The sequence below is a fragment of the Cupressus sempervirens genome, chromosome 8 (genome assembly GCF_028749045.1).
Source record: "Cupressus sempervirens isolate cs-2001-9-10 chromosome 8, ASM2874904v1, whole genome shotgun sequence".
Classification (NCBI taxonomy): Eukaryota; Viridiplantae; Streptophyta; class Pinopsida; order Cupressales; family Cupressaceae; genus Cupressus; species Cupressus sempervirens.
This window is the reverse complement of record NC_143125.1, coordinates 844,265,992-844,281,145: the sequence shown is the minus strand read 5'-3', so window position 1 is coordinate 844,281,145 and position 15,154 is coordinate 844,265,992.

Genomic DNA, 15,154 nt, shown 5'->3' with positions numbered 1-15,154 from the left:
ATCCTACTTATCTTCCAACCATTATATTTGTTTTGCGAACTCTTATTAGCAAGATTTTTGTTTCTTTTGGCTGATGCTTGGCTCTCTATTTGCACGTTGTATTTCCAAAAAAATATTTTCAACAAACTTAAACTTCCTAGACCCAAATCCATATTGTGTTTTCCCTCTCATTATGGGTTTCAATGTGTGCCATTATTTAATTTGTTTTGAAAAAATACTTGCATCGGTTTAAATTTATTTACCTTTTCTTTGCTAAAATTTATTTTTCATTTAACATTAACAAACTTTGAAATTTTAGTTGACATAAATTTGGGAGATTTGAAAAATGAAAGTGGGGCTTATAACCAAATTCAATTTTGTACTTTACAGCTGGAATAAGATGTGTAAATCCATCATAAGTTGCTTAAACTATTATGCTATAAGTAGTTCTATTTTAGAATTGCTAGTTCAATCATGTGTAGGTAAAAGTCCACTAAATTTTGTGGGTATGTTCCCAAAGTGGTGATCTAGAACCCAGGGTTGTAGAAAAGAAATCTCTTAAAGTAGATTTTTTCAAGATAAGTATCAAAGACAAGTCTTGATCCTTGGACCTATAGGTTATGGGGTAATTCTAATATGGAATTGTATATCACATAAAAGCCACATTTAGTTGTAAATTTTGATCATAGAATGTGAAGCTACATTTCAAACTATAAATCTTATACTTGATACAATCTGCAACTTACAAATGGACTTGTTAATAGTAATTAAGTTCTTAGTTGAACTCGGTGATCATAACACTCTCACCTTTCATCATCAAGAACAACCTAAACTAGTTCAAATAGAGACCCAAGTATGGAATAGCACTCAGTCATAACTGAATTTGCCTTAAATAAACTTAATGGGTTAATAATTCTATAATTTTTAGTAATTTTGTAAAGAGAAAGTGTTACTTGAATGAAGGTTGTGTGCTACAACCCTCACCATGTTGACCATTTGGTCTCCCAGGTGTCACAAAATCCTATAGAAGAACACATAATATTTTAGATCATGATCCATAAGATACTATAAAATATAAACATCTATTGAACTTTTATTATGCTTAAGATTAATTACTGCTTATCTTCAAAGAATTGACTCTAAGTATCAATTCTTCTTTTAGTGCCTCTATCTCCTTGGTTATGTTTCTCTTGAGGATAATGTTAAGATTTTCAACACTATATTTTTGTATAAGTTTATTGGCCATGAATATAAGGTCAACACTACGAACAATGCCATCTAGAAATGACGCATGTGTTTCAGATCGCATTTGAACTACTATCATTTTTTATTTTCCCTATCAATAAGTATCAAGTTGTGACATCAATATCAGTAAAATTCCATCAAAATAACTCCAAATCCATAAAGAAAAGAACATAATAATAGAACATTTGTTTCTATATAATTTTTATAATTACAATAATTAAGGTTTACTTTCTTTGAAGAAGGTGTTTGAGTTGGTACATCCCCACTTGTGCATTGTGGTGTATCCACGTCACCCTATGAAAAAGATTAGTAATTCTTAACAATCAACATCAAAATGAAAGTAATATAATTACCAAAAAATATATTAATAAAATAGTAGATTGTATATTAGAGTCAATATTAATTGGAGGCAATTGATTTAAATGTTATACTTACTAGTCCTATGATAGCGAATTTTTTTGTATCTACACGATTCAAATTATAATCTATCAAAAGCTCTTCCCCTACACTTATTAATTTTATCACACATACAAAATTATAATTCCCTCATGTGCCTTGAATATACAATTCAGCCACTTATTAGTTGTGATGTAGTACAAGGCAAAAGAATCCCCAAAGGAGATGTCCTAGCCCCTAAGAATAACCACACAGTGGAAATACAACAACAATACAAGATCTGATACCAAAAAACAACTCTTTATTCATATAATAACTATTTACATGCAATATGCCCAGTTGTAAGGCCTTCTAGGTTACAACCAAATATAATAGCAATGACAGTAACAAATCTGAAAGATCCCTCAAGATCCAATTGAAACCCTAACTAGCTCAGATCTGTAACATATCAATAATCTAGTAGAAACCTCCAAGATCTCAACTTGTGCTCTCAAGCCACCAAGCAACCTCCTTGTTTCTAAACTGCAGCCACTAGCTCCTTAATCCAAACTCCCAACTTTACCACAATCCTACTATATATTGCCTCACATTCAACACTATGTCCATAGACTTAGGAAAACTCTCCTTTCACTTACTCCATGTTGAACTTAGGATTCACTCCTTCTAAATGAATTAATCACTCCATGAATAAAACATACTATGAGAAAATTAAATAAAACTGTATGACCTAGAAAATGGGCTAATGCATAACATACTATGAGCAAATCACAAACTCAATCAACATATGCTAGCACCCACTAGTTTACCATGAAAGCCAAACTAATAAAGGAAAGCAAACAAATTTAGAAACCCCCTCTTTCATTTGTAGCTTCCATGTTCTTCTTTCTTCTCAAAATGTTGTAGCTCCAAATTCTATAGTGCACGCAATATTGAAGCAAAAGCCTATGATAATGGTGATGCTATAAGAATACTAGAAGTTATGATTTTAGTGTGAGAGATGGAGTGAAAATACTAAAGAGCCAAGGACCAGAAATGAGAGGAAGAATTCTCATTTTGTAATTGGCATGGAGGATGAGAGCATTGGATTTTTCACCTTGGATATGCAATGTGGCAAGAGATTCCTTTGAGAATCCATGACACATATGACACAAGATGCCATTATTGTGTTTGAAAACCCCAAAGGTTTTTTTTCCTTATCTAAGTCCAAATTTATCATGGGTTGTATGTTTTCAATTGTTGTGTTGGTTTGATTTTTGGACTTAGGTCCTTCCACATTTGGGTTGAATTTGACAATTTCTTGGGTTGCCAAAAGTTTGAAGTTCTTACGAAAATTATTGTCTTGACATGCCCTAGCCATCTCTTCATCAGTGATGCCATAATTAGTGTCAAAGTAATCACTGAGGTGGATAGTACCTTGTTGTATGTTTTATGTGTTAGGGTTGAAGGTACTTGCATTGGGTTTGTTGAATTCAAAGGAATGTGTTTTTTCATCCTTAGGTGTGGTTGGCACACTTCCTCCTCTGGGTGGTATCAGCATGAATATAGGTTCAAAGTTAGGACTCCATTGAACCATCCCATGTGTAGGGGAAGCATTTGAAGGATACCTCATGGTAGGTTAATTTTTTAGGGTTTGTTGCATCATTTCTTGGTTATGGTGATCTTGCGGATACATGTTCAGGGGGTTTACAAGTAACGGTTGTGATGCCTTAATTTGGTCTTCATCAAAAAAATTTTGGGTTTTCTTGCTCTTCTCCTATCTTGGATAAGGTTTTGTTTGTGTTGGTGCCTCAAAAATCAAGGGTTGATGAAGTTCTTCAGGCCTTTGAGCTGATTATGTCCTAGTAAGTGTTGGCATGATACCTAAGGATGCAAATGAAGTGGAGGAAAGGTTAAATGGACTTTTTGTCTCCCAAGTGCACACCTAAAGTATCGACTATGATTAGATAGTAGAGATTGCACCCTTGGTACACTTGGGGGCCTAAGGGTAATAATTTGGTAAGTAGGAGGTATGCAATGGGTAAACATAGGTGTTAGGGTGCCTAAAATGCAAATTTTGAGTGTTTTGAGTGATTTAGAGTGTTTTCTAAGGTTTTGGGATGCAATGCAAGGTTTGGAAGTGTAGATTGGGGTTTTGGAACCTATAATGAAGTCCTTGATTACCAAGTGCACTCTAAAACTACCAAGTTCACTCTAAAACTACCAACTGCACACTAGAAGTGTGCAGTTGGTAAAACAAGTCAAAACTTGATAATCAGGATGTGGGTATGCAAGATATGAGTGTTTTTGGGATTTTTAAGTGTTAAGGGATGTTATGAGATGTAATAAAATGAAAAATGAACTAGAGTTTTGATATGCAAAGTGCAAATTCCCTAGGGATGTTATGCAAATGCAAATGCAAAGTGATGTTTTGAAGGTATGCAAAATGAAGATTATGGTATGCAAAATGAAGGTTAAGATTATGTTTTCAACTTGGTAAGGATGCTAAAGGTTGATGTATGCAAGGTGGAATATGAAAGGGATTGTTTTATAGGGTTGATAATGACATTTGGGATATGCAAAATGAGGGTAAATGATCAAGAAGACAATTTGATTGATGGACAATTTGGTAGGGTTTGATAGTGAAAATGATGCTAGGATTTCAACAATTCAAAATGAAAGGGATATGCCACTAGGGTAAGTCAAAATGAAATTTATGAACACTATTAATATGATAATTCAATGACAAGGGCATATGGAAAGCTTTGGACTTAGGTGAAATCTTTAGAAAGTATTTTGTTTAGGAGTTTAACCTTGTGATAATGGACTTTGGATCTTGACCCAAAAGTGATAAAAGACAAAAAAGATCAAATTGATAAAAGATGAAAAGATCAAATATATCAAGACATAGACAAATTTTTATCAAATAAAATTATAAGAAAAGATAAAAAGACTAGTCAAGATCCATCATCCATTGACACTAGGAGATACTCTAAGACTCATACTTTGTCCAGATTTTTGACTAAGTTCAAAGGTTTTGGGATTCAAAATGATGTTTAGGGGACTATAAATGGTGATGATGCTGAGTAGATATGCAATATGAAAATTTCCTAAGGTGAAAAATGAGATTTTGGGTGCAAGATGTAGTTTTGGGTCAAAAGTAGAATGAGGAAGTACAAAGGCTTCTAGATGTAGTTTTAGGGTTCAAAAGTGTAGTTTGGAGGCCCAAAATGGTCATGTAGGTGCCCAAGTGTGCCCTAACAGCACCAAGTGTTCTCTAATAGTACCAAATATGCATATGGTACAATTAGGGCCAGTTTGGGCACAATTGGTAGTTTTTGGGCGCAGTTGGAAGGCTAGGATGAATGTTTGCTAATTCTGAGTGGTGTAGTTGCCAAATTGATATGTCAAGAAGCTAAGATGTTGGGGTTGATGTTAGTATGGGTTAGGAGGTTCAAAATAGGGGTTATCACCTAATTAATGATGTCTTAAGTGAATTAAATGAAGACTAGGAGGGACTAAATGTGAATCAGGGCATGCTGAGATAGGGGTACCTATGCGACTACCTAAGGACACTGTAAAAGCTTCAAAACATTATCTAGACTCCCAAAATGGGTCCTTATACCACCAAGTGCACTAAGATAATACCAAATACACTTATGGTGGAGTTGGGACTAGTTTGGGTGCAGTTGGTAGTTTCAGGGTAGAGTTGGTAAATTGGGCTGAAACTAAGACAATTCTAGGTGCTATGATTTCCAGATTGATGTCATAGAGAGCTAAATAATAGGGGAAAATGATAAGACCAGAATGGAGATTCAAAATTATGCTTATGACACCTATAATGAAGGTTAAATTGGGAAATATGAGGTTTGGGTATGCAAAGATGCAAGATGGACAATGCAACATGCAAGTTTTGGGGGTTGAAATGCAAAGGCTAAAGGATGCAAACTAAACCCTAATGAATGCAATGTGAAAATTAGGGATACTAAGTAGGTGCTAAAAGATGCAAGATAAAACCTAAATGATGCAATTATGAGGCCTAGACTAGGGTGAATGCAAGTGGATTCTATGCAAGGATGAAATCTACATTTTGCCAGGCATATTTAGGATCACAAGTTGCCATGTTTTCCAAGATTTAAATGTGTTGAACCAAAGTTTGTAAAGTTTTGACAAGGTGTTTGATCAACCTATCAAACACCATCTGAACACCTAAAACACTAAAAGGCAAGTAATAATGGACAAGAATAGTTGTTGGCTCATGGTGTTTAGTGAGTGATTTATTTTTTGCTCTTTTTTTTTTCTTTGATCATGTTCCTATGCCACTCTATGATAGAAACTGATCCATGAGAGTGGTTGGGATGGTTCATGGTCATCTATTATTTTCTAACTATTATAATGTACCTTTGACAATCTAGGGCATCTATAAATTCCTTAGGAAGGACAAGGTCATTTTCTGTCTGCATCATGCTTGTTTACACAAAAGGTTTGCATTTTGTGCTCTGGCCCTTTATGCCATGATGCATTGCATTCCATTTTCCATATCAAAATAAAGCTCCAATAACATATAGTGCACTTTACAAAAGAAAAATTATTCTCATCATACTAACAATTCCTCATCTCATCTCCTCCATCTTCTATGTCTTCTTCATCCACTACCTTGCATCTCATTATCATCAAATTAACCTACCATATGCATATCTCAATCAATTTCTCGAGGGGACATCCATATATATCATTCCTACTGGGGCATGTTGTTATGGCCTTCTCATTAGTTTTCTTTGACACAATGCTCTAAATCACATTGTATCAAAGAGGGGCAATATGTAGATGCTCAAAAATGGTTTGCATCTATAGTTTCATCAAAATGAAGTTCCATTTGACATATAGGGCACTCTTTGAAAGAAAAAGTCTTCACCTCATTCTAGTTGGTCCTCATCTCATCTCTTTGGTCTTCTTTCATTCATATATTCATTTAACACCATGATCATGTGTCCCAATACCCCAAATCATCTTCATCTTGCATTCCTGCATTCATACACCATCCCACACTGTCTTTCAAGCTTCTACAACTTTCCACCTAGTCCAACCTTTGTCTAACCTTTGTTTGAATTTTTTTTACCAAATGTGACTATGTTGACTAATTTCACTCATGTTCTAGCCTCTTTCCTCCATTTTTGGCACTCACACAAAGTTTTAGGCCATTCTGAGTCCAATTGGGCTATTTTTGGCCCCCGGAGCCTTATAGGGCACATTCTACACTTTTTAAGCACACTTGGGCTTCCCAATTGCATCATGGGTGCACTTGGTACTATCATGGAACACTTGGTCTTATCAAGTGTGTACTAGGCACACTTGGGTGAGTTTTGGGTGCACCTAGGGAAGTAGGATGCCCAGAACTGCTCCTGGAGCCCCTATGTTGCACTCCAGAGGCCATAACCTTTGAATTTCAACTCCAATTTTCAAACCATCAATTGCGTTGGATTCATATATTTTTTGTGAAAAATTTGAGCTATCATTTTCATTATTTTTTCACTATCTTTAGTGGTAACCCTTGAGAATAATCTCGGGCCCCTGAATCGACATCACTTTTCATACTAATTCATCTCATTTTCTCATTCCACTAACTCTGATCTTTTGGTCAACCTGATTATATCTCAATAGTGTCTTTCATCATTCATATACTCTTTCAAATAAATTTCACATCATTTTGGAACCATTTCAACATCATCAGAAACCATTTCAAATCATTTCAAAACCATTTCAAATTGACTCAAAATCATATCAAATCAACTCGAAATCACCCCAAATGAACTCAAAATTACTCAAAATCAGTCCTAATCAACCCAAAACATATCAAACATCCAAAATCAACCATGATTTGTCCAATCCTAGGCATTGTTTTGGCTTTCAGCACTTTGGAAACCTATCAATCTATCAATCTTATCAATCTGACCTTAGTACTGTCATGGCTCTTAGTGCTAGGCCAAACTATCATTCATGTCATCTGATCTTTGAATTTTTTGAGGCTTTCAATGTTGGATCATGGCATCATCAACCATTTTAATAATATTGACAGTATCCATCGATATTATTATGATCAACCTTATCAATCAATCTTGATCCTGTAGCATTTACAATATCGGTTAAATGTTACCTATCTCTAATTCATGTCATGTGTCCTTGGCATGATATCAATTTCGATCAATTAATCAATTTGACCATGGCTTTCATCTACCTATCATCATCCTAGTCAATTTCTATTATCATCACATTGTCCTCAAAGGATACTATCGCACTTATTTAATCAATTTTGGCCAATCATTTACTAATTTTCTTTATAGGATTAAATAACTCATAATTTAATCCTATCATTCTTATTAATTATTCTTCCTAATTAACTTCCTCAATTAATTGGTCCATCATTCACAAACCATGGAAATTCATTATTTCCTAACTCAAATTTTCCACCATTAATTCCATTTTCACTCATTTCTATTTTGTGAAATAAAGGATTTTTAATTCAAATATTCTATAAAATATTGATATCATCATGACACTTGGGTATGACACCTCATGGATTCTCCTTTGACATTTGGCTAAGATGTGTCATAATCCAATATTCTTATTCCCTTACGCATGTCTATCTTTAGGTCCCTTTTTCATAGATTCTTGGCTTTAAGTGGGCTTGAGGTGTCTTATGACGCATCATGGATTCTCTCCCACATTTAGCCAAGTTTGACTTACATGTGTCATAGAATTTTACACTTGGCATCTTGTGTCATATGTGTCATGGGTTCTCAAAGGAATCTCTTGCCACATCACATATCCAAGGTGACAAATCCAATGCTCTTATCCTTCATGTTGATTATAAAATGAGCATTCTTTCTCTCATTTCCAATCCCTGGGTCCTAATTCTTGAGTTCTTGGGTCCCTAGTTTTCTCATATTTTGCACTCTTGCTCTCACATTCAAATCACAACTTCAAGCATTCTCATAGAATTATCATCATCTTAGGCTTTTGCTTCACAATTGTGTGCATTATAGGCAATTTTGGAGCTATATCATTTGGAGAAGAAAGAAGGACATGGGAGCTACAAATGAAAGAGGGAGTTCTAACCTTGTGTTTCTTTTTTTATTAGTTTGGCTTTCTTGGTAGACTAGAGGGTGCTAGCATATGTTTATTGAGTTTGTGATTTTCTCATAGTATGTTATGCATTAGCCCATTTTCTAGGTACTACAAAAACCCCTTGCATTAAATGCATATTTAAGCCACAAGTCAGCTCACAACAAACATTAAATACAAAATGTTAACCCCTACATTAACCTAAAGTTAACAAATGATAACTACACAAAAATACTTAGGACAACGCCCAAGTTTACAAAACATATTAAATGCACATAGAAGAGATAACCAAGACTACTCATAGGTCTACAAAAACTCTCAAATCGATCCACATCATGATCACATACCAAATGCACCAAGAACTCCAGTCAACACCAACATACTACTAAGTGGCAACAAACTCCCAAGCATCACCGAACTCCTAATACATGCTAAGCACAACAAACCATGTCGAGCTCCAAGACCATACTAAGCTCCAAGACCATGCTGAGCTCCAAGACCATGTCAAGCTCTAAGACCATGCCAAGCTCCCATAGCATGTCGAGCACTAGTCATTCTTTAATTGAGTACTAGTCCAAGCACCCTCCAAAGTAGTCACTAAGAAAACCCAAGATGGTCCTGTATTAGACTCCCCAAGTGAATAGAAAAGTGTGTCTCATACTTTGATGCCCAAATAAATATTAGCAACCATCTTCATCTTCACCAAAGGCTTCCTCTCCAATAGGGACAAGAAAACCAATCTATACATCTGCATCATTCTGTCAAACACCAGAATCTCAACCACCCAATCAACATGATCACTCCTAGGAACAAACTAACATAATTCTTCATCAACAAATCCTCATCCACATTAGAAACTAGTGAATCCACACTAGCAACAACAAACTCCACATTAGCAGCAATATATAGATCTCCATCAACAAATGCCAAACTCACACCACCAACAATATCATTTCTCACAACAAGATGCTCTGCAATAGACAACCCACCACCAATAGTAGCTAGATCATCCATGACTAAGTGCTATGAAAATTCCATTCTACACCCAAATGACTCATCATGAAAACTAATCTCCATCCTATCATTAACAAGGTTAGAAATATCCTCAACAATAACCTCTAGTTGCTTTGCAAGTTTTGTATAAGGCTCCACAAATTGAACAACAAAACCATTCTCTTCCACCTTGGCCTTGCCATTCCATCTTCTCTCATGAACAAGTCTATTAACTAGCCATACAACTCTCTTCTGGATCGGTAGACTCCAAATCCACAAATATTTACGAAATTCCTTCCTTATCCCATTCTTAACTCGATCAGGCAAACTAGCTTTCAACTAAGAATCCATCTCAGAAAACCTCCTCTCCACCACATCAAGGAGATTTGTGATCATCCCAAGGTCAAATTCTCTCAGATCCATCTTCCAATATTTTTGTAAACCCTCTACAACAAATCCTTCCTACACTCCTTGTGATAAAATTGAATTGTTTGCAAGTTAGATTGCAACCTGCCACCTCGCATTAACAATTGTGAACCAAATCACAAGTCCAAGACTATGGATCTACAATCCATAAACTCTCTATGATCATGCCTCAACAAGATCAATCTTCCATCTTTGCATCCATCGATCCATCTACAATTACTTTGTAATTCACAAATTAGAACCATGATCTACCACCTTGCAACCAAGAGATCTAGGACTCTAGAAAGAAAATCCACCATCAAATCAAGATCTTTATGGATCAACTTCTCTCAACCCAAGTCCTGGTGTAGACTACCACAAATTTAGCGATCTATCTACACACTTAGGAACAACCTCTACTCTGATACCACCTGACATAGTGTAAGGTAGGAGAACCCCTAAAGGAGATGTCCTAGCCCCCAACAATAACTACACAATGAAAACACAACAACAATATAAGATCTGATACCAAAACAAAACCATGTATTCATCTAATAATTGTTTACATACAATATGCCCATTTTTAAGGCCTTTCATGTTATGGCCAAATACAACAACAATTATAATAATAATTCTGCAAGATCCCTAAAGATCCAATCCAAACCCTAGCTAGTCTAGATCTTTAACATAACAACAATATGGTAGCAATTGTTAGCATGAATGTTGATGCCATGGGGAGCATTACAAAATAGTGTTATGACTATATATTTAATCGATGACAACATAGTAATAAGTTTGCAAAACACTGATAGAGCAACAAATTGAGATTTATGCATTCAAGACATCACATTGTGTATCTTCCTATGCATAGTTACCACCATATACTACAACATGTATTTGACATATGGGCAAGTGTGAAAAACCTTAATCAATAGCGTACAAAAGATATTAATGATTTATAGAGAACCACAAGGAAACAGAGCATTGGGAAAATAGTTTCTATTGTATGATCAACATAGCACATTATGTTTAGAATGAAGGGTTGCATAGTTAACTAGAGGTAGTACACTAACTACTAATGATGTTAGCAAGTGTACAGGTATAGAAGTTTCACGTGTAGAACTTTGTATATAATTGTGGGTTGACAACATTTAATCGATATGTATTTCATTTAATTAACTTATAACAAAGTATGGAGCTCACTCAAGGAATTAATATTGAGTGCGGTATAAAGGAAAGATGTTTTCCAAGTTTTAATCATCATCATTAAGATCAAGAAGCAGAGAAGACTTGTGAATTGCAAAGTAAAGGAGCAGAGCAATCTACTAATGCATGTAAGTGACCTTAAGTGTTATTGTTGATGGATACATAGTTCTAGACCTGATTGCATGATCTGAAGGTGGAGTACTCTAATGTACTAGATAGAGGAAGAAATAAAAAAACTATCGCACGTCTATTATTCTGAAAGGAATAGTATTGAGGTCAATTGGACAATGGGTTTGTTTATCTGATCTTGAAATTGTTTGGACAGTGGGTTCAACTACCTTCTACAACTCCTAATAGGTTTGGAATCTCCTAACAAGGATTCAAAGTCTCCTAATAGGGACTCTTTGTACTAAGAATTGCAATAGACTCCTAACAAGGTCCATCCTCTAACAAGGAATATTCATATTAGTACATTATCTTGTGAGCATCATTTCCATCAGAGATTTCCCTCTGATCAATGGTTTCCTTAGTAAACATATCTGGTGTACTTGTGTATGCACATTTCTTTATGGTTGTTGTTTTCTTTGGTTGAATGATTAAGAATTGTTTAAGAAGTTTAATATTTTAGATTGCTGCATAACTGATTCACCCCCTATCTTAATTATACTGGTGAATTACTATTTCTAACAATTGGTATCAGAGCTTTAGGTCCTTGAAGGGAAGTTTAACAACTTTAGGAGATCCATGGAAAATCTATTCAAGAAGGGAAGTCCTAGATTCAATGGCACAAACTATGGCAGCTGGAAGGATAAAATGAAGACTCATCTCTTGTGCATGGGTCCAAGATGTTGGCTTGTAACCAAGACATCATTAAACATTCCAGAAGAAGACAATCTTGAAACTTGTACCAAGGAACAAAGAGAAGTGTTTATGTGCCACATAAGGGCAAGAGAAGAAATACTATTAGCATTACATAAAAGTGAGTATAGTCAAGTAAAACTTCTCAAAAAATCTCATGAAATTTGGAAACCTTTAGAAGCTAATTATGAGGGTGATACACATGCAAAAAGGGTTTGATTGCAAAATTTATATTGTGCATTCCAAGATGCTAGAATGATGGAAGATGAATCTGTAAAAAGTTATGTTGGGAGAATATATGAGATTGTTGCAGGAATGACATCTCATGGTGGAAAGAAGTCTGATGATAAAGTGATATAGAAGATTTTGAAAATTATGACACCACCTTTCAAGACAGTAGCACAAATGATTTAGCTAATGATACCCTGTACTACTAATTTCAACAAAGAGACATTTCTTGGTAGATTGAAAGCTACAAAATTTGATCTAAAACAACTTGGAGAAATGGCAAAAGTGGAGACAACATTCAATACACTAAACATCAAACCTAGTTTAGCAAGGAACACAAAAGTGCAAGGAGACGTTGCTAGCAGCCGCAAGTCCATTAAAGAAAAGATCCAAGAGGGAGTGGATCCTTTTGTGGAAAGTGAAAGAGATGCTAAGAATATCTTTAAATGTTGGACATGTAATGAATATGGTCATTATGCATCTAAATTTCCTAAAAGAGAAAGAAAGTTTAAGGGAAGGTTCAAGTCTAAATGATCTAGAAATCATTTATATGCTAATGAAGAAGAAGAAGAAGAAGAGGAATCTGATCAAAACATGAGTGAAGACAAATTACAGTTCGTAGCTATAAAGGAGGATGATCTTGACAGAGAAATCAGAGAAGAAAGTGCATTGATCTCACAAGTTGAAAACAAATATCGGACCTTTGATAGTGGTTATTCACATCACATGACTGGTGATATGAGAAAGTTTGTCAAATTTAGAAGCCATGATGGAGGAATTTTCAAAGTAGGAAATAATGTAGCTTGTCATATTACAAGAATTGGATCTATCAGACTTGATGGTAAAACATATGCAGATGATGTTTACTTTGTTGATGGACTAAAGCATAACTTAATGAGCGTTGGACAGTTTATGGACAAAGGATACCAACTATAGTTTGGTAATAACACATGCATTATCAAGAATAAGGAAGAAAAACTACTTGGTACTGGCTCTAAAAATAGAGGTAATGTATTTCAGTTAAACTCCACTAAAATAACATGTTTGGTAGCAAAGATTGACAATAGTTGGCTATGGCACAGAAGATTTTGTCATATTAAATTTGATAACATTGTGAAGGCCAGTAATACACTTGTTGTAAGAGATTACCTAAGATCACTAAGGTCACTAATACTATTTGTAAGGAATTTATTTTGGCTAAGAGAAGAGAGTCTCATTTTTGAGTAAGCAGTTTTGTACTATGTAAAAGCTAGAATTGGTTCATACATATTTGAGTGGTCCTATAGGAACAATAGGATCCTATGGAGAAAGGTACTTTATGACTTTTGTTAATGATTTCATGAGAATGATGTGGGTAGCTTTTCTTTAAAAAAATTAGAGGCATTTGAGAAATTAAAGATATTTAAGAACTAAGTTGAGAATGAATCTGGAGTCAAATTTTAAGATCAGACAGAGGAGGAGAATTCACCTCTAAATAATTCAATATCTATTGTGAAGGGCATGGCATCAGAAGATAGCTATCTTCACCCCATACACCTGAGCAGAATGGGATTGATGAAAGAAGAAACAAATCAATTGCTCAAGTAGCAAGAGCTATGTTATTTGAGATTGATGTACCAAAGACTTTTTGGAGAGAAGCAGTCAATACAGTAGTATACACACTGAATAGAGTATAGATTAGGAAAGGTATGGACAAAACACCCTATGAATTATGGTTTGGCCACTCACCATCTGTCAAGTACTTTAGGATATTTGGAAGAAAATGTTAGACCAAGAGAGATGATGATATCGGTAAGTTTGATCCAAGAAGCGATGAAGGTAAGTTTCTTGGCTATTCATTAAAAAGTAAAGCCTACAAAAGTTTCAACTATAGAACAAAAACTATAGGAGACTGCACAAATGTTAAAATTCATGAAAAATTTGGCACCAAGGAAAAGATAGTGGATTATTACTCTAATGGATTACTCTGGAATGACTAATAGAAGTAATGAATTATTTTTTAAGACTAATAATGATTTGCAGAATAGTGTGCAAATTGAAGAAGGAAGGGAAGAATAGAGCACAGTGCCTAAGATAAGAGTTGAAGTAGCAACTCCACCCCAAATAGGAGCTTGCTAAGAAATCATCTTGCTGATCAGATAATAGGAAGTAAAAAAAGGGAGTAATGACAAGGAGTAGAATTAATGAAGAACTATGTTTGATATCTCAAGTAGAACCAAGATACATAGATGAAGCAATCAAAGATGATCATTGGATAAAAGCAATGAAGGAAGAACTCCAGCAAATAATTAAAAATGACACATGGGAATTAGTTCCTATACCTAAGGATAAAAATGTGATTGACACAAAATGGGTATTCAGAAATAAAATGAATGAATAAGGAGAAGTGATAAGAAAAAAAAGCAAGACTGGTATGCAAAGGCTACTCTCAGCAAGAAGGAATTGATTGTGAAGAACCATATGCACCTATAGCAAGGAAGGCAGTAGTCAAAATGTTCCTGGCATATGTTGCAAATAAGAATTTTAAGGTATATCAAATGGATGTTAAGTTAGCATTCTTGAATGGAGAACTGGAAGAAGAAGTATACATTGAATAACCAAAGGGCTTTCCTTTAACAAAAGAGAAGGATATTGTTTGTAGACTAAAGAAAGCATTCTATGGATTAACGCAAACACCAAGAACCTAGTATGCAAGGTTGGACAAATACTTAGCAAAGCTTGGATTTACTAAAGGAACAACATATAG